This window comes from Microplitis mediator, chromosome 7 (genome assembly GCF_029852145.1).
Source record: "Microplitis mediator isolate UGA2020A chromosome 7, iyMicMedi2.1, whole genome shotgun sequence".
NCBI classification, from domain to species: domain Eukaryota; kingdom Metazoa; phylum Arthropoda; class Insecta; order Hymenoptera; family Braconidae; genus Microplitis; species Microplitis mediator.
In genome coordinates, this window is record NC_079975.1 from 19,285,749 (window position 1) to 19,308,492 (window position 22,744).

At 31.1% G+C, this 22,744-nt stretch overlaps 1 protein-coding gene across 2 annotated transcripts in view; it reads right to left on the reverse strand.

Annotated features, from left to right (window-relative positions):
• The window catches only part of LOC130672211 (protein slit), a 263,294-nt gene that overhangs the window by 94,246 nt on the left and 146,304 nt on the right, over positions 1 to 22,744 (reverse strand). The gene's annotated exons all lie outside the window — the stretch shown is intronic.

The window sequence follows — 22,744 nt, forward strand, 5'->3', positions numbered from 1 at the left end:
CAATTTTATCTGAGTTTGTTTAGTTTATATAAAGAACTTAACAAAACGGATTTCCCCACAATTGATCCCGGTAATTCGGCAACTTTGTGAACATCAACAACCAGTAAAAATGTCTACTTTACACGGTAATAAATGCATGGTGTTCAACACCATGCTGGCATGGTCTCAAGACAGATACTAAAATAGTATGTGAAATATTCCAAGACAGTATTGCAACAAGTCCCAGAAGTATGGCGTTATTTACTATACTGTATAGTACTGGGGCTATTGTATTGCTTACACGTATGCATAGCAGGCACGGCGAAACAACATGGCCCTGAGACCCATACTACAATACCGAGGGTACAATGCTACTAGTTTTTCCCGCCATAATTTCTGGCGTGTCAATCAATGTATACTATCGTATTACCACCAAAACTATATAGATGTCGTTAGACTAGGTTTATCGGCCAGAAGCAATGTGGATACGGCAACGCAATGTGGGCCTGACGGCCATACTGACATTGCGGAGTTTGCGACAACTATTGCCAATGTTACTATTCCCGCAATGGTCTATGCAATCATCTATGCATATACAATTTTATAACCTATAAAAATCTTCGATACCACACAGTATGGCGTTCACGCCCATACTGGCATAGTGATATCCGCAAAATATTTCTTACCGTGTATCCGCTGCCCATACGAAAAAAATATATATCCGGATATATCCGGGCAAATCTGGAATATGTCTTATATATGCAACATATATATAAATATATGTCTCATATATGCAGATTTGCCCGGATATATCCGGATATATATTTTTTTCGTATGGGTGATCTCACCTCTCATCCACTTAATGCAATTTCCATGATTCGTATTTGTCATGACAGAAGAAATTGTATGGTGCCAGTCACAGTAATTTTTTCTATGATTACTAATCAGTAATAATAAATTTCACCTTTATATCTTTATTTAAGTTTTTGAAATTTTATTTTTGTCAGGAATTAAATATTTAAAAAACTTTAAAGTGAGTAATGTCTCGTTATATTTTCGGCTCATCAATGTCGATTGTCATGAGGTTATTGCCAGAGTATTGCGCTTGTCAAGTGAGGTGGTTTAACCAGAAAATGTCATTGCGTAATCGCGTGCAATGTACGTCCTCACGAATTAACGGGATAGAATGGGTTATGTCGGGTTTTCACGTTGGTAAATGATGCGACATAGTGTGAATGAGGAGTGTTTGCATGACAGGAAAACGCGAGGACATTGTGGTCAAATTCCCGACACTCTACAAATATATACAATCTGCAACCGGCGACATGTAATTCTCTTATAAATACATACTTAATATATATGAGAAGATATAAGTATTAAGTTTCTATTGTTATTAGTACATATATTCGTCATTTTCAATGTTGCTGCTATTGTCCTACCAGCCTAGACAAGAATACATAAGGTATAGTCTGAAGATAAGTTGTGGAAGTTGGTGCAGCAATAAAGTGTTTAGGGTTTCGACGCGTTGTGTAGGAGTCTCAAGGCAATACGAGTCGTTAGATGATTCTCTTGAAGCTAAGATGGATATTTGTGATATTTGATGGTGTGTATACGTATAGTTAACTTATAAAATGAGAGAAAAAAAAACTCAGTCATGCACTCTGTGGTGAACGAATAACTGAGAGGATTTGTAGACCGACTATATAATATATGAGTGGCACGTATTTTTCATTTGAGTGCCCACGTAAAAACGTCTTCTGTATTATGCTAGAAGCATGAGTTCCACCAGTATACTTAAAAAATTTAAGTACCGCGAGATTAGAACAAAAAATAAAATATAGGTATAATTATTTGATTGTAAATAAGGTAAGAAATCGTATGAAATCGTTCACTTAAACTGTATTTACCCAAGTCGAAATATTGAACTTACATTTAACTTACGTTAACTTATAGAACTTACATCGAACTTGTATAAGCTTAATAAACTTACATCTAAATTAAATAACTTATTGGGCTTGATTATAACTTGAATCGACTTAAATAATAATAATAATAATTATAACTTACCTGGAATAAAATTAACCCAAAGTGATCGGTATTTTTTGCGAAAACTTCGATGGTGGGTGATTTGTGAGATTGTTGGGAATATTCGTGCCAAAGTTCACGCCTATAAGTCAAATAATGCAAAAACGGGAGTATTTTAATATTTCATTCAGGTAAAACCCCCCTCGGAGTTAGTTTCCGGAAAAAATACCGATGGTGGGGGATTCGTAAGATTGTTGGGACTATTTGTACCAAAGTTCAAGTCTGTAAGCCGGATAATGCAAAAACGGGAGTATTTTTATCGTTCAACCCACTAAAATCCCTCACGGAACAGCCGAAGGGAATTGATTTTGTCCATCTTTTTTAAAATTTAATATGTAGATGACGATTTCGACGTTCGATACTTCCAACTTACGATTCAAATTTCGACGAGAGTACATTTAAGTTCACTTTGGGGTAATTTTATTCCAGCTAAGTTATAATTAAGTCAGTATTTTTATTTAAGTCGATTCAAGTTATAATCAAGCCCAATAAGTTATTTAAGTTAGATGTAAGTTCATTAAGCTTATGTAAGTTCAATCTAAGTTCTATAAGTTAAATGTAATTTCAATATTTCGACTCGGGTAAATTAGAGTATTCGATGGTAACTTATTTTCGTTGTGAAAATTTTTTAATAATAGTAATTACGATAAGTTTTATAGTACACTGTAAAAAATTTTGAGTCCATGGTGAGGTGTGAATGATTTGGTGTTAAAATTTTTAACACTGCCGGTGTGAAAGTTACACTATTTTGGATGGTGTGAGTTAGAACGTTGATACCATCAATGGTGTAGATTTATTAGAAACTGTCGATTACTTAAACACTACGGATTTAATGTTCATTTTAAAAGAATTTACACCAATAATAATAATATTATATATATCCGCAACTTATGTTTTATGATAATTTTTAACTACAGATTACCAGACAATATTTGAGCTAATAACACCAAACGGTGTAAAAGAAAATACTCATATAGGGTTAAAAGTACACCACTTATTTCACACCTTCAATTCACACCGAGCAAACCGTGTAGTCTTCAGGGACCATTTTCACACCAAAAATTTTTTACACTGTAATTATTTTGAGACTCATTTATTAATAATGTGAATAGGGTAGAGTTACCATTTTTGGTCACTTTAGGGCCAGTTTTGGACACTTGAAAAATTTAAATAAAATGTTGTGTAAAATATGAAATATCATAATTAATTCTTTTAATTTCTTCAGAGATACTTTTATGCCCCAATTATAAAATGGGGATTTTATTTTACACTTTTTCATTAATTAAAATAAAGGATTATATGTCAAAAAATGGAGCAGTGGCCACAAATGGTACCTCTACGCTATTATTGACAAAAAAATTTTATTAAATAAATGTCTTGATAATAAAATGCTAAGAATCCAATTAACGTCAAAATAAAAAAATAATTATAAAATTTTTTTTTACATTAGTTGAAGTAAAAATTTATTTGCCGTTAATTTTATGGGGCGATCAACAGTTTTAACTAAATACCATAATATAATATTTATTTACATTATATTGGCGGTATTTTTTTATTTTTATATGTAATTACAGTTAGATTGTACATAATGCATGATACATGAGAACCTATAAAATATAATGAACGCTTTTAAAATCAGTTAAAAAAAAATTTTTTTAAATGTTTATTTACTTTATAACTACTAAAGTTAGGAAATTTTTTTTATTGTAAACGTGTATTTTAATCATACAAAATCCATTAAATGAATAATTTATCAGAATCAATGAACAATAAATAAATGATATAAAAAAAAACGTTAATTTGATGATAAATGAGATCCACTTTCTCGAATGATTGACTGACGATAGACGTCAACAGTGCATTATACAGCTCTGCAGTAACATCCTTTAGGCATTTAATGAGATACATGGTTTTTCCACACGAGTTAGCACAAAGAAGACACATACATATATTATATTTATATAGATGCATGCATTCACAAACAAAGTGTAAAATTACACAAAGTGAATAAAAGAGAGACTGAAAAAAATAAAAAAAAGGAAAATAATAAATTGTAAAAGAAGAAGAAGAAGCGGCGTGAGTCGTCATAGTTTTGTGACGCTTATGAAAAAACACAAATCCTCACTAACGAAGGGACTCGCGCTTTTGCGGGTTATTTTCCGGTAGTAGATTTTTTTATTTAAATTTTATTTTTTTTTGGTTCTAAGCTTTTCCGTCGTAGTGGAAAGCGAATAAGGTAAGCAAGAACGTCGACCTAACGTACTAGAACGAGACGTCGTTGGGAAAGAGAGGAAAGGAATGAACGTAGGAGGCCACCATGGACAGAAAGTAAAGGGATGACGGTAGCATTAAAAAAAGAGAAAGAAGAAATAAAATAAAAAAAATAGTCGGAGAGAAAAATAAAAAAAAGTGAGATTGAGTATACAGTAAGAGAGAGACAGCATAAAACCATGGTAGCGGTGGTTTCGTCCGCCTGTGCGTATCTCATCTGCATAGAAACAAGCTCGCCGAAACAATGGGGCTTCTCGTCCATTTCCAACACTGCAAACACGTTCGCAACATCGCAACCATGTTATACAAGAACCAATGGAAAGGTACTCCAGCATGCACGGATAACCCTTTCGTTCATCGGCATGGCAAGACGAGATGCAACCTATAGCGACATATCTATTGTCCTTGTGACGTGGCCGTATATACTTTCGATCACTTTTTCTATTTGTCTAGACAAAAACAAAAAAATTGCTCGCTTCCATCGCTCTTTATCGTAAAAGTCATAAGGGAAAATATTGAATATTTAAACGGCAATAAAGGATTATTTTAAAAGTTATATTTGAGAATAACTTTAGACTGTAAACAGATCAATGATTTTCATAGAATTTGAAGAAAAGTGATAAAATTAATAACTATATCTGAATACGTGAAAAGTTGGCTAGATGAAGATTACGGAAGCTGAAAAGTCAGGCAGTAAAAGAGGCTAACTTTGGTAGTGAACAGATTCCTATGGCATTAGCTGGTGATATCGGCTTTGTTCGCTGCTTTTCTTCTTCTCTTACTTGTCCCAATCGTGATCGTCAAGGGAAGCCTCACCTTGCGGCTAAATCCTACTCTACGGGTTATTCGTCTCTCTGGTACGGCCATGTTCCCTTCCTTACTCTTCTACCACAACGTCGCTCTTCCGTTCTTCCATTCTTTAGCTCTATCTTGCTCGGTCTCCGGCGGATATCGTTATCTCAAAATTGGCGGAATCGAGATCTTTCCCAAGCGAAAGAGTTTGGAGAGATGAGAAGAGGAAGAGACGTAGTACGTGGTATTATCCTTAGAGGTTCAAAGAAACTCGTTTAGCATGGTAAAGCCATATCAATTTATCCTCACGGTAACTAACAATTCACATTAAATCAATCTACATTTTTATTTTACTTGAATCATCAATTTTTCATAATATTTTTCCTTTCATCCCATGCATACATAATAATAATATCATTTATTAATATATCTAGGTATATATCCTTATCAAATATATTAAATTATGATCATGGTAGATAATTAATCGGAGAAACTTTGATCGTAAACAAGATGCCATCAATTAAGAACCCATTCATTAAGCCGGAAGTAAGGCCCGGGTATAATGAGATCGAGTTGGCGGTGAATGTGTTATGCATGTGTATATTAGCGTGGGTTTTCGCAAGCAGGTGGATATAAACCACTGAAATGTTGAGCTTGTGGATTGTTAGAACAAAGTAATTGAAAATTAAAACTCGAGACTTAAATAATTTAAACACAAACTCTTACTAGTTTAACGTAAAAGACCAAACGAGTTTCTCTCGGAAAATCTTTTAGTCTCTCGCGGGAATAAAAGAAAAATGACGCGAATAGGAGAGACGGAATGAAGTAAAGCAGAAAAGAAAAATTTTATAAAAATAGAACGGGATATATAACTTTTTGCTTCATACAGCAAGTCCCTTCTTATCTTTTATGCATTATCGGTAGCAGCGAGTTTCGTCTGGACGTTCGTGCAAGTCTTATCCTCCCATCATATTTCGGATCCAATATTATGGTAATGCAATGTCCTTATGACCCAGGTGGTAGTGATGGTGATCGATATAAATATATGTGGACATCTACATTCGATGATCGGGAATGGACACAAGTGACGATCGCAGGTGAAAAGAAATTGCCGACTTGAGAACGAAGCCTTATACACGTGACTCGTGTTCTTCTCACGATGGTCTGTGAACCTATGAATGCAATATGTGCATAGGTATGATGGAGGATAGAGAGAATATGCTACCACCCATAGTGTTGTGTAGTGAGTAGTGAAATTCGAGTTACTGAGTTTGAGTCGTTGCTATGCATTGGTTGTTCACTGAACCGTGGATCGGACGGACCACTTTTAATCACTATTCAGACAGATTGGCCAATGCTTCGACTACTACGAGTTGTAGAGTATTCAGCCCAGAGAAAACAAGGGTTGAATGGACTTCGCGGGAGTTTTTTTTTCTTTTTTATCTTTTACTCTTTTTTTTTTTTGCGAGTGAACGAGGCATCTCTCAGTGTAGCTCAGCAGTAGTAGAGAATGGGAAAGAGAATATAGTAAAGGGGACGTTCGCTAAAAAATGAGGAACAATTGAGGCTGGAGTACAGTTCTCTCAGTGCACGCACTACACTCATGTTCACTTGGATGCTGGCTATGAATGTGTGTATATGTGCTAGCAATTTGTCCGTTTGTCGTGCAATTCACAGAGATTTCAATGGGACACAAAAGAATGCTAAAGAAATCGAATTGTGGGTCAGAGTTGTTTTGTTTTTTATTTATTATCAATTTGTACTATGGATGATATTTTATATTTTTTACCGTTAATGTTTAATTTTAAAAGCTGTATATAAAAAATAAAAATAACAGTGGATGAAAAAATTGATACACGCGTGGTAGAAACAGGAGAATTGAGAGTTGAAATATAAAAATATAAAACGAGGGAAGCCACCCCGAGTGCTTTGTGGTAGCTGAAATAAGGGGATGTTTGAGCCTGGCAGTGAATGACGATACCGCGGGATCTCTTCTCTCTTCGAAAACAAATTCATATTTCAAAGCGAGAACGCAAACGGACCGACGATGTATTCCGCTCTAGGAGGAAGTTAGAGACGCGAACAAAGATAAAAGTGAAATACACGCAGACTCACTTTCGGTATACGGAAGTCGAGTGACAGCTAGCGATAAACGTTGTGGAAATACTTCCAATACAGAATTCACTTTTTTTACCGAAAAATTCTGTTTATTATTTTTTTACATTATTTTTCCCATCATATCACGATCTTTTGTTAATTACTTTACTCTTTTGCTCATTGATATATGATTAAATATATCGAACCTATTTGAAAGAGTTTTACTGGATTGAAAATAGTAAAACACCATTCTTTCGACGCATTAAGATTTTAATATTATAATTTAGTGGGTAATATTTAAAGTTTTTTAATCAGCGTAAGCAAAGTTTTATTACTCAATCTAAGCAAACTTTATTAATATAAAATCAGAAAAGAAAATATTTACTCATAAACGTCATTTATGTATAGTATCAGTGTAGATGTGATGATGCTTTGCTGTCTAAACGAGTTGGATTGACAGCTCTCAAGTGCAGTAGCACTATAACCGAGTGGTAGTTATGAAAAAGGTTCTCTCTCGAATCATCTACTCTCTACACGAGTAAAATAGGGTTACACTGTGTACGCACGTACAAATGCTCGATCATCGTTATCCCTACATGTCTGTCCATTATTACGATAGCAGCTTGGGTCAATATTAGCTCAAAGGGTTTCACTATGATTGTCTTTTGTACGTAAGGTTAGTCCAGGCAGTCTATATATTCCGACTTGTCTCTTTTGTCTATAACCGTAAAACCATTTCTGTTATATATATGTACAAATCGTGATTTAGTTTAGTTGTTTACACAGCTTTATCATGAAGCATGGCAATCAATTTTGGAAGCTTCCAAGAATGCACCCTCTCTTAGCCAAAATAGTAACGATGAAGATAAACAAAAAAAAAATTCCATGGTTTGAAATTCTTTTATAAAAATTACTCAGTATGAAATTCGTCTCATCATTTTATGCTGTAAGCTTTTCGATGAATGAAAATTTAAAACGTGATATTAAAGTGTGTCGAGGCAAGACAAATGGATAAGATAGAAAATACGCCTCAGCACCGTCGCTTACAAAACATCCCTTACGACATCCACACCCCATTTATGGTGCCGTCTCACACCCTCAACTACTCGCGTATTATCACGAGACACCGTGAGTCCGTTGAGTAAACAAAGGGTCCACGACCCAGCAGCCATAATGCTAAGGCGTTTCGCACCCCCTAGACTTCAGTTTATTTTCTGGAAATCTATTCTACGTACAATCCACGTCTCTAGCTGATAACCAACTGACTCATACTCACTAGTTATTTATTCAAACACTCAATGTATTATTATCACAACTCTTTTGCACCCCTATAATAACCAAATAAATAAATCAATTCTTTGTCATCATAACTCACTTTTCTTTTTTTTTTTTTTTCAAAGTATGTACATTTCATAATGTCATAAAACCTAATAAATATTTGATCGATTCATTTCCTCTGTAGATCTTAATATTATTCTCTCTTTTTACAATTTTATAGATGCATATATATATATATTTATAATTCTCACACAAATCCTCCATTTCAACGGAAAGAAACTTGGAATAGTCTCGTCTATAAAGTATACGAATATTATTTTATAAGTTAGGAATCACATCGTACGGTTGAATATTTTACCAAGTTTTTCTTGGCCGTCGTAAAAAAGTTCTTTAGTTTTTTTTTTCGTTTCTCAAAAAATATAAGAAAAATCATACGAAAGTTTATATATATATATATATATTTTTTTTACGTCATTCGTTTCATTTTAAACCTGACGACTGCAGGGTGACAATATATGTTAAATAAACAAAATAAAAACATAAAAATAAAAATAATAATAATAATAAAAATGTATTGGGTTCACAAGTCCATCAAGTTTCGCGAACTGGGAATACCGTATGAGTTCTTTTGTACAGTGATTCTCGCACCTGTTCCATTATGTACGTTTTATTTTCTTCACGTTGTTAGACGTCGTTGAGCTGAAAGGAGAACGCGACTCTATTGCACCAAGCAGTGAACAAAAAAAAAATATATATATATAAATATATATGTATGTATTAAGATATATAAGTAGTTTTTTTCAATACACATAAGTACTAAGCAACGACTGGACAACGACTATGATGTTAAGAAAACACGTACGTCGTAAATGCCAACACCTGGTGCATAACCGCGAGCTGCATACATATAAGCAAACTATATTTAACAGTCAGTATTACATTAGGGCTGCTCTCATTTTGTGTGACGAGTTTATTCGATTTCTCTCAGGAGAAATTATACATATATGATACTTTTCATCATTAATTGCAAATGCAATTATCATATATTGATTTCAAGCAGTTTATTTAATTTTAGTTCAATTCAAAAATAAATTTTGTAATCTTTGCAGAAACCTCCATGGGAAAAATAATTTAATCACGAAGAATTTATTTGAGCCAAAAATATCATTATGAAAAAAAAAATTTACTTTGTTCAAGAATATTTTTTTCTTATAAATTGACGTTCTCGAATCAAGAAAAAATTTCTTCGATTGATAAACTTGAATTCTTGACCTAAGTACACGGCGAGAAAAATCTCGTCATAACAACTGAACATTTCGTTACTACAGCTATACTATCTATAGTCAACTTTTTTTACGATATTCTGTATAGTCATTTTGGCGATCCAAGTATCGTCGCAGCGTAACGTCAAAATGGCAATACTATTGTCATTATAGGTATCCGAAGAAACGATAATAAGACAATCTTGTAGATAATTTTGGATAAAAAAAAATTAACGTAAATTGAAAGATGTCAAGTTAAGAATACAGCCTCATTAACCATTTCATATGATATATTTCAATATTCAGGCTCAGTGACTTCTATTGATCAATCAGTTATTTACATTAGTTAAAAAAAAAACCTTTAAACAAATAATTTTACTGGTTAAAAAACAAATAAAAAGACATTTTTTAAAGCTGAAAATGTCAATCTGCGCTTAATATAAATCTATTAATTATAACAAAGCAAAAAAAAATTATATGGAAGCATCAAAATTTTTTTACATTGGAAAATAATTATTAAAATCAGTCCGTAAAAACTATTGTGATTATGCAATAGGTACGCATCTATTTCAATTAGATTATCTCAATTATAATAACCGAAAAGATCGTTAATTTCTAATAAGAAATATGTGACACAACGCTCACAAAGGCTTTTTGGTGGTTAGTTTGACATTTGCTTAAATGCGCAAGTTCCACGTTCTTAATCAACGATGGTACGATCCATCGTATCGTCAATATAACGATATGAATACGTATAATGACAAAACGATAGCCTATTTTGTCGAAATAACTGAATCTCGATGGCAACTTTTCGGAGTATGTCTCAAATAAAGAAATGAATTCTCATTGGAGGACAAACATTGAATAGTTAATTTAACGATACTATAGATCATTAAAATAAATAAGGATGTTGTTAAATTAACTATACGTATTGCAATAATCAACAAACGAATAGTTATTTTCACAATCAACTGTTTGACTATACTTTAAATCGCTAAAATGACAAAATTTTTCTCGCCGTGTATAGTTTTTTTAAATTGAAGAATACAAAAATTTTTTTTCTCAGAGAACCTCGAATTCTTATTTCAATTGTATTACCGACAAAACAACAGTAGTAAGAACTTAATCTGAGAAAATCACTTTTAGTTTTAAAATCCCCTTACCTACCTGTTCAAACCATAGAGAATAGAGAGACTTTGACACCGTTATCAGAGTATTTATAGTTGAAGTTGTATTTTTCGATATCTCGGAACTGTCAACCTAGTGGATACAGGACACGAGTTTCTTAACTGAAATGACGCAATTTCAATCCAGTCTGATGTCAGTGTTTTTCAAAATTAAAATTAAAACGTAAAAGTATTTAGTAACGCTGGCATCAATTTTTTAATTAATAATAAAAGGACAAGTGTAATATGATAAAGTCCCGCTTCGAATCAAGTCTTGGGATAAAAATATCGCGGTCTTAGTTAAATAATGAAATAACTTCAAGTAAAATATTCTAATTCTTGATTAAAGAATACATTTTTTTCCACTAAGACGAAAATACTTAAATGTAAAATTTTTTCGTTTTTTATGCAAGTGAACATTTTCTCGAATGAAGAAAATGGACGAAAAAAAAATTTTGATTCCCAGTAAAATTTTGTTTCCTGTGCAGAAATATTTTACGGTCTCGTCAATGTTTTAATAATCAAAGGTCAATTTTATAACTTGATAATGTATTGTAGAATGTTTTAAATATTTATGAAAAAATTAAAAACTTTGTAGACATTGCGCATCATGAGAAAACTTTTTATTATCGGTGATATTTAACACAAATATTATAAATTTATCTTCTACGTCAAAATTTTTCACTGCTTTAATAATAACAGTCATTAGTCGAGTTATATTTAAAAAATATCAAGAATATTCAAAATTAGTTGTGACAAAGAGATGAACTCAATAATCAGTTTAATTAAAAGTTAGATGAAAATATGAAATTAATCAAATAAATTCTCATTTAATTAAAATATGATGAGTTTAAGTAGATTTTTATTATAAAAACTTTTTTTTACATAGTTTAATTAAATTTCTACTTCATCACTTTTACGTCATTACGGGTGACACAATACTTGAATACGAAGATGATTGAGTGAAATCGAGTATATTAATTTGAAATACGATAATATGTTTTTAACATATAAATATAATTAAAAATCAAACAGAGTTTAATTTATTTATATTTTTATTAAATCGATAATTCGAATTCGGTGGACATGCACACCAGTGCAATTATGTCGATACCATTTCCCAAAGGGGAACGGATAATAAAGTACACTCGATTACGCATCGGAATTTTATGATGCACCTACCAGTGTGCTTCGAGAATAGAACGTTCGTACAAAATGAGAATTCATGCAAGCGAAATTCAATGAAAATTAATTGGATGACTCTATCTCGATTAATACACACTATATATTTATGTGATGAGAGTGTATTAGAACGTCACAAGTGTTGATTTAAAATTCAATATACAGTTCTATTCATTTATTTAAAATAATAATAATAATAATAATGAATAAAAAAATTAAAAATAAACTATTCTCATTTAGAGAGAAAGATAAAATCAGTGGAGTTAATATTAGTAGGTCAAGCATTTCTCCTATCACCGGTTATTTCTGCTAAAAAAAATAAAAATCATCCGTGATTATCGTCGACTCGCTGTCCGCCGATTCGAAGAGAACATCTACCGACTGTTTATATTTTTTTTATTTTATCTTTTATAGGGCTTTTCAGTCACTACAACATTTGCTATTCAGTCTTAAAATAAAAGTGATAATAATTTATGTTCTTTAACCTGTCGACTGAAATGTCAATTTAAAATTATACAGGAATTTCATTTATTTATTTTTTTTTCATTATATCATTTATATTAAGTGACAGTTAATTAATAAAATTAGAAATATTTTTGTCTTTTATTCATACATATTTTGAATTTCATGAAAGGATTTCACTGGACTTATGAGAGTCAGAACTTGAATAATTTTTAATTAAATTATTTAACTATAGTTTTTTATCCTCGCAATTTAATTGACAATGTCAGAAATTTGTCGTCGTAAAAATTCGTAATATCGAAATACCTCAACTAATTCTACATTTCAATTTTCGGGTATCGTAATGTTGTCATCTTGATTTGACGTGAATTACTTCGAGAAACGTTATCATTGTTTCTCTATATTCTTGATTTGGTTCAAACTGTCAAGCTTTTATGAATGAATAGAATGTAAAATGGTATTATTCTATTGTCGGCAGAAAAATAAACCGCGATTTGATCACCTTAAATCATTTCGGCCAACTTTATACCTAACTTATATTCTAAAAAGAAGTACACTAATGTCAAGAGAACGTCTTAATGAAAAATTTTGACGTAGTTATAAACTTTTTTTTTTTAGACTTCTTCTAAACGAAAGCCAATTGAAGAAAAGTTTCATGACTTAATTGCACGCTTTTATTTTATTTTTTTCTGTCAAATGTTAACATCAACAGTAGTGTGATAGTATCAAAAAATAGTACATTACACACCGAAGGAGGAAAATAGGACATTCCAATCCACGTCTTTGTCATCCTCGCCTTAAGCTCAAGTAGACAATTATATACGCGGGTTGGAATGTCCTACTTTCCTCCCTTGGTGTGTAATATACTATTGTTACACTTACTTTGAAGGTTTAATTTTCGAGCGCTGAATGTCATCCCGTAAGCAATTGATTACCGGGCACCTAAATTATCTTTACACTTGTTTGTTTTCATTTTACAAGACAGAAGTTGAAAAACGTGCGTCAAACTTTACACTCGTTTTCGTAAACACACGACACGAATCTTAGTCTCATGCCGAAACATTACGACTGTCAATACCATTTAAATGTAGTGGAAACCTAAACATGCAATCCTTCTCAATAAGACAAGTTATAGATAAATTGAGAAAAATATAGATAGCCCGAACTGGGAATCGAACCTAGACCAATTCGGTATCGCGCCGAGTGCCCTACCAGTTAAGCTATTCGGCCCTATACTATATTCCATTCAATTTGTCAGTAAATCGTCGGTTTGCGGTCAAGTGACACAAATGTCTATTAAAATAAAAATTAAATGTAACTAGATAGGTTATTTTATTTAGATTCTTAAAAATATTACACGCGTATTTGAGGTGTGCACTTTTAGATTTTTCAAATACTTTTAAAAAATTTTATTTTTTACATTACTTAACATCGCACACCGGACATCAATATAATGTCCTTGATATTTTTTATTTAAACTCATACGAAAATAATAATTCAAACATATCATATTCTTCATACATTTCATTGGAATTTATGACGTGATAAAATTACTAGGTGTTTTCATAATATTTATGGTATCGCTGACTTGCGAAGTGTATCGCCTAGAGCGGTAAATTCACGACGATCCTTGATACTTTCTACTAAGATTTATTATCATCCTGATGGCAACTTTGTCTCTTGAATTTTTTTAAAAATCTTACTGTAATTGTGTGAAATTATATAGTGTTACAAATTTTTAAATATTTGATTTTATAAGTAAATAAAACAATTTGATATAAGCTTACTTGAATACTATTACGATACAAAAAATGTTTTGTACAATGTCGTCATAATTGTACTAAATAATAATAATTAAATTCCTCGATAAAATAATTAGAATAATTTGTTATTAGAGTTTGAGTATGTTAAAAGTTACAGTTGAAAAATAAATGTTAATTATTTTTAATTAGATAGTTAGTAAAATTACTGTACTTGTAAGTAAAACAAGTTTAATTATCTGCTTTTCTTCAGATAAAAAAAAAAAAAAAATAAAATTTTATTTTAAAAATACTTTTTAAAACCTACATTGAGAGGTAAACTTTAGCGCTGCAGACGAAACTGTTTTTGGTTAAACGGCATCTGATATATATTTGCATACAGCGAACAAAACAGATACATTTTTTTAAAGCCACGAAATCTTGGGAGTTAATGATTCATTTTGATGACCAATGAAGTTGTCTCAGCTAAATTGTCTTAGATTCTAACCTATTTTAATCTTTATTCAATAAAATTCTAGTGGTTGGTCTAGAGTAATTGAGTGGTCTATTAATTATTATTTTAATCAACAGAATAATTTAATGATATAGATTTCAACGTCATATAAATTTCAATAAAAACAGAAAGGTATGAAGTTGAATGATTAAATTATTTTGAGAAAATTCAATCCGTTAATCAAGTGAAAATTCGAAATACTTAGAAATTCGGGATAAAAATATTTACTTGGGTTGAAAAAATATATACTTGGTGTTAAAAATTCTCATCGTTGTTCCAATTGATCTAGAACTTCCTCTCACAAAGTTGGATTTTTTGAGCAAAAAATTTGAATTTATTTGAATTAATCAAAATAAAATTTTTTCTGACAATTTGATAGAATGGCAAATAAATTATGTATAATTCAAATTCTCACTGAAATTTAATAACCCATAATTTTTAGATAAATTAATATTTCTTTTAATTATTTGAACTACTCATCCTAAGATCGAATGATCGGTCAGTGAACGGTATTTAATTTTTAGCTATACGTCATTTAGACTTTTATCACAATGGCATGAAAAAAATATTTCATTGTTGTTCGATTGACTTTTTTTAGAACTTCAATTCTAATTTTGTCGAATTCTTCTCTATTAAAAGATTGAAACACCCGATCGTTCATTTACTGATTCAGTGACCCTATATTAAAGTAGATAACCTGTAAATAAAATTATTAAATATTAATAACCTTGTCGATAAGAATATTTTATATAATTTTTTATCATATCATAATTACTGTATTTAATAATTAAAGTTCTTTCAACAAATTTAATTATCAGAGTCAGATATATATGTAAAGACAATGTCTATTCACACTTCTCTTCTAATACTGCATTGCATTCAAGATATTCTTTACGATACTAGTAGAAGGATCGAATATATATATATATATATATATATATATATATATATATATATATATATATATATATATATATATATATATGCAGTACAATTTCAATATCTGGGTACTTATGATACCAGCACATGTCTCATTCTCACCCTTATTGCAAGGAGCCCGTGCGCCATACTAGCACTATATTGCTACCAAAGTGGTCTCATCCTCGAGTAAGCTTGCACTATCTTCTCTCACAAGAGAACCAGCCGACATATATATTGCTGTGACATATGTATATTATTAACCACTTCTATATTTGCAACGTATGCACGTGACACACTATTAATCCTTTAAATAATTATTAACAAGTCAATATAAATTAATCAACGGTGGCATCCCACCATACAAATTACTTGACTCATACAATAAGTATTTAATTAAGTTCATAGACGAGTTGATAGTTAGACAGAGACTTATGCATTTTAAAATAGTAAGGAAATTATTTTTTGAACATAATATATTTAAAATGATTTTAATAGTCTATTTATCCAATTGTAAAAGGTCGTCTGTTCATAGTTGAATTGGCCTTTAGACAATATGTCAGACATTATATACCCATGAAATCAATATAATAGACGACAAAGCTAAGTAATATGTATTCATTTGCTACTGTCATATCCAATTGACTTGTTGTTATATATATCTTAGTTATAGTTTCTGATGAGATCATACGTCTTGAGATTTCCTGAATTCCACTACAGAGTATACAGGAATTGGTATACTCTGACAACAAGATATCTGTTTGATAGTGAGAATTCTCCGAAGCAAGTTGATTTACCTGTACAGTAAGATGCCATCACGTTAGATCACTGGATGGTTTCTTCTTTGAGTAACCGGCTCTCAATAGAGTTTCTAGTCTCTAGATGATCGGCTCCTTAATTGGAAGCTTCTCCACGGGAAATGTTATACACTAGCAAGATATCATAGTGAAATCGGTTCTTCTGATAGGCCGGCATTCCCAGCTCTATCAGCTTCATTATTTATAATAAAGTGATGTAGAAAATATTTTGTTACGATACCTAATTATTTATATTGCGGAGGATTTATTGAAGACGACTAGTGTTTTGTTTAGGATAGAAATTATATCTACTTTTAATTACAATATGTTGTAATAAAAATACTAATAAAATAATTAGTGGTAATTTTATGATATTCTGATATCAAAGACTTGTACTAGGAGTGTGAAAATCATTCGAAGTTACAAATTATTTGTATCAAATCGAAAATCAATATTTATCTCTAAGTTTGGATCGTAAAATTCGAGTTATTTGGTAGTTTTCAAATTATTCGTCAATTTTGAAATTCCTTAAAAATTTAATATTCAGAATTCAAATTGAGTATTCAAATTTGAAAACTTACGGATAATTTGAACTTTTCAACGAGATAATTTTTGAAATATTTTGAAAACCAATAAATTATCGGAAATTAAAATTTTGAAATGAATAGTCATTTATACAGTTGTAAATTTATTTAACATTATCAACGTTACAAAATTTTGACACGACATTTTTCTTTGGGAAAGTATTTTTGTAAGTTGAGAGAGTTAGAGCATGGTATAGTATCGTTGGTACTCAGACCGCTGTATTTAAACTTCTGTACACTTACACACGCACACACACACACACACACACACACACACACACACACACACACACACACACACACACATACACACTATTAAATACCTTTATTTACAGCGATCGTAGCCCTTGAATGTGCTAAAGTCTTATTGAAAATGATACTTAAAATTTATGTATGTAAATAATAGACGGAATGTTTCAAATGAGAGGTAAGCGCGCAAATTGCGAACTTTGTTATTAATTATCTCAGGTTCTAACCAGCTAATAATCCTTTAGTTTAGAAATTAATTAATTGGCTAATTTTGAACATTATCTGCCAAAAAGTGATTTAACGTTCAAACTACCTTAATGTTTCAAAATTTTTAGAATACATTGTGAAAAGATTCAGACACGAAAAGATTTTCTTTGTAAAATATAAGGTTATGTTAAGATAAAAATTACAGTGTCACTCATGAAGCTAGAACAACTAGCGCCAGTGGGACTTTTTACAGTCCTATAAAATATATACATCCATAGTATGCTTAGAGATTTTATATTTTATAAAGAGCACTGTAAAAAGTCTCATTGGCGCAAGTTGGTTCCAGCTTTACTGAACTAGCACTGTTAAATTTGTGGTAAATTTTCTTCGTGCATGTGCAAATGCATTCTCAAGAACTTATATTTTGTTATATCTCATAAAACTATTGTAAAGACACTATGCCAAAGTGGTGGGCTTACATTTTGGCAAAGAGAAGTGTGTATGTAATGTAAAAATTATAAATATTTATAATTTAGTAAGCTGACTGCGATGATGTAACCTATTTGGCGTATTTCCATCATCATCAAAACCACCCTCTCATAACTTTTAGCAAACTTTTTTAAAGTTAAGTCAAACAGGTTAGCCTTGGATACCTAAAAGTAAAAAGTAGATTTCCAAGATTCATTTTTCGAAAGAGTTTTCGTAGACGAGTGCAGACATATATATGTATTATTAATATCATGGTTGAGGGCTTTTAAGGTCAGTGGTTCTCATTGAAAGTTTTAAAAAAGTAAGTTATAAGAAATAAAGTTAGATGTATGATGATGCTGGAGAAGAATGGAATACACCAGTATTTTACAATTACATCACCACAGCTGTCGTTTAATAAGACATTCCGTGAATAACAATTCGATGGGAAAACTTTTACGTTCGCGAGACGACTTTCCGCGGGAATTTAATTACCAAGCCCGTACGCAAGGACCCCATGAGAGGGGCTGCTAATTAAAAATTGTTCAAACACAGTTGTCGGAGTTTCCATACTACTGTAATGAAAAGCGTCTGCAACTGTAATGGAAAATGTCCACGACGGATGAAACTGTGTAATAGAAAGTGTCTGACCGCGCTACCACTACTATACTCTACTGTAAACGTAATCGAAATTGTCTGGTTTGTACCCTAGAGTACTTACGAATGAATATATAATAAGTACTTCAATTCATTGTTTTAAACTTTAGATTTAACTAGTTGTAATAATCTAATAATTCATAAATTATTAACTTTTTTAAATTCACTTATTTCAAACTATTATTTGCCATAGGACTTGTTTTTTTAATATGCAGTGAATACATTTTAAAATAGTCAGTTAAAAGAAAAAAGTTGGTTAACTACCCTCACGGAAAAAAACTAATCAGCACTAATGAGAAACACTAATGCTTTGGTTTTTTCACGCACTAATAGTTTAGTGTCATCAGTATATTTAGTGTAATTAATTTGAATTTCACAGTAGAGTAGTACCGACTGTTCAGATTACTATCGAACACTATTGAAACCTGGTCACCACATCACTTACAGTAATATTGTAAGATTCACCAATCAGACTACTAATGATCACCAATAAAACACTATTCAACACAAATCACTTCCAATAGTGCTGCAAAGCTCAGTATTTAGAGTACTAATGATCACAAATACAACACTAATCACTTCCAACAATGTTGCAAGATTCATTAGCCACACGGAAAAAAATAGGTGCTGCAACAGGACAAAATCCTGTTGCAGCAACAGGATACATCCTGTTACAGCAACAGGACACATCCTGTGGTAGCAACAGGACAAAATCCTGTTGCAGCAACAGGAAACATCCTATGGTAGCAACAGGACAAAATCCTGTTGCTACCACAGGATGTGTCCTGTTGCAGCACCTATTTTTTTTCCGTGCAGAGTATTAATAAAAACTAATAGAACATTATTCAAAGCTAACCACTTCCAATAGTGTTGCAAGATCCATTACTCTCCAAATCTGAAACAGTGAAAGTCTCTGAAAAGTAGTGTATATACACTGTTTCACAGTTATAAGTATACCAAGTGGTATACTTATAACTGTTTGTGGTGAAAAGTCACTGTTTCAGATTTAGAGAGTAGTACTCCGACTAATGAACACTAATACAACACTATACAACACTACTCACATCCAATAGTGTTGTACAATTCACTATTCAGAGTACTAATGGTCACTAATGATCACTAATGAAACACTTATCAACACTAACGAATTTTCAATAGTGTTCACAAGTGTTCATTAGTTTTTTTCCGTAAGGGTAATAAAATGAATATGGAACTAAAACTGTTTCAATAACAAGGAAAAATAATAGATTTTTAATTTTATGCAACAAGTTGGAAATAAGACATAACACTTTCAAAAGTTTGTAGTGACATTGATTTTGCATATGTACAGTATAGTTTGTGTGCAAGTTCCTTAGATACCATTTTCGTTTTAATTTTTTTTCTTTTTTTTCTTAAAAACACAAGATTGCGTGCGCCACTGACGGAATCAGATACCAACTAGCACGACTTTGAGACATGCACGTGAACTTTGTTGGCAATGACGGGGTTGAAGTTGATTCGTAATAAATTTAACTCTTAAAACTTTACCACATCATACACATAAATTAATAATAATGACCATTTGTAATTTGCCTAAGCACTTTGTATTTAACATTAGCAAAAAATATTTTAACTGACTTATTTACGATTAGCAAACATGAATTTATAAAAAGTAAAAACGTGTAAAAAAATTAAGGTTTGTTTAAATAACATTTTAAATATTCAATAATGTAAATATTTACAAATTGTTACAAATTTATATTTTAAAATATTTATTCCATATATCAAAATTTATTAACTTACAGAAACGTGTTGAAAATATTTAACAAGTATTGTAAAATCACATTCAAAACATGCATAACATTTTCAATGCTCAGCATCAAAGAAAAATACTAGCGGTATGGTTCGATGAATTGGCGTGAGTTATATATATACATAACAATTTTACGTGCCATTTTGCACTTAAGCTTAACAGCGTAGAAATTTTTTATGAAAGTAAAAACACCTAGTTAAATAAAAAAACAGAATATTAAATCCGCACGTATTTCGATTTTTATAGGGTAGAAAAAATTTTAGCAATTTTTATTATGCTGTCGACCAATCTTTAAACAGGACCGGGTCAAAAGTAGAACTCGATTCAGGCTCACTTCATCTTTTTTTTTTAAGTTATCGATTTGTCGACGATCTTCGATCAGATCTCGACTTTTTCGACTTAAATTAAATTTTTGTCAACTTTTAGGGCTTTTTTGATCTTAGTTTGAACTTATTATTATTTCGCCTTACTATTTAGTTACTTAACCAAGTCGAAAAAAAAGTTATTTATTCGCCTTAGACTTGTTCAACCAAGTTAAAAGCAAGCAGTATTTTTTAGTGTAAAATGTATTCTTCACGTTTCATCTAAGATTTGACTTTTTCGCCGTATGATTTAAGTAAAATAAATCTAAACCAAGTCAATTTCGACTTGATTTCAACTTTTTCGTCTTAAATCGTGACTAAGTAAGCCATTGAAGTCTAAACCAAGACGAAAACATAATGTATTTCATATCTTCGTAAAAAAAGTCGAGTTTATCTAGTGAAAAACGGCTCTAAATTTCGACTTGGTAAATCAAGTCAGAATCAAATTTTATTTTAACCTGAGGGTCCATGAGCATCTAAAATTATTATGCTTTGACTATTACTTTGTTCTTAAAAGTTATCAAGAAGCTGTGATAAAAATTATTCTTGCCAATAGTACATGCTGAAAAAAAATACTAGCTATTACCATCTTGCAATAGGGAATGATTAGCATATTATATATGATAATCATTATCATGCTTTTATGCTAACCATTTTTTTTTCATATAGTAATATTTACTATTGCTGATAGTAAAATTTAACATTGTTGATAGTAATAATTACGATCCGGACAGTAATATTTCTTGCATCTGAAAAATTTTGTAAATTTGCCTTATGAGATAGTGATGTTAATCATCTCGGATAAAAATACTGACCATCTCAGATCGGAAAAGTTATCATGGAAGAATGAGAGTCTTTCGAATGTAAAGATGGAAATAGTTACTTCGTTAAGATAGAAAATATTACCACTTGTTCTTTCAGCGTGTAATAATTTTCGTGTAGCATAACAATACTTTGGAGACTAATTGGCCTATTTAAAGTTTTGGTCGGCAGTATAATGAAAATAGCTAGATTTTATATCCTCATTTTTTACCATGTAGAAGCAATTTAAAATTTATTGTTGTGACTAGTTATCCTTCAATGTTGAGTAGATATTTGAATCGTCGAATTTCTGTTGCATTATTTATGAGTAGAATATTACTTTTATCTCAGCTGATAAAATTTGGTATTGTTATACCTTTAACAGGAAATGCATATTATCTAGCACATTTCACTTTGGACATAGCGACTCTAATTGCTATCGTGCTAAACGCGAATGAGGGTAGATAGATAAGTGGTTACAGTTATATATGTGCAAATACGACAAGATTTCCGTATATCAGTAATGTGTCCTAAACAGTACCGCAAAAATTTTTTCCTTTTCTTCTTATATATATATAGATATACGTTAACGTAAACACACGATATGTTTATCTCTTGTCACTACTTCCTGCAGCTTTAGCTGCTAATATTCTCTCTAATATTCGTGGAAAATATGAATAATTAGTCTTCGCAGAATCGAGACAGAGCTTACTATTTAAATTTTATCAACATCGTAGATTTGAACAGTGATTCGGTATTTGAATGGAAGAATATATGAACACATGTTGGAAAATATTAATGCCTATAATTTTTGAATTTTTCGGCTTGAATGCATAAATATTGTGAGTGGACAGTTTAAAATCATTATGCTTATGGTGATTTGAATACTATTGTTATGTATGAAAATATATTTGTGGGTATGAATAAATAAAGTAATTTATTGAACATCTATCACTTATAATACCACATCACTTGTACATTTATATTTAACGTTCAAATTTTGTTTATTTTTCATTTCGTCAATAATATTTATTTTTATTAATACCAATAATTTTCAATATAAATATATCATTCAGGAATAT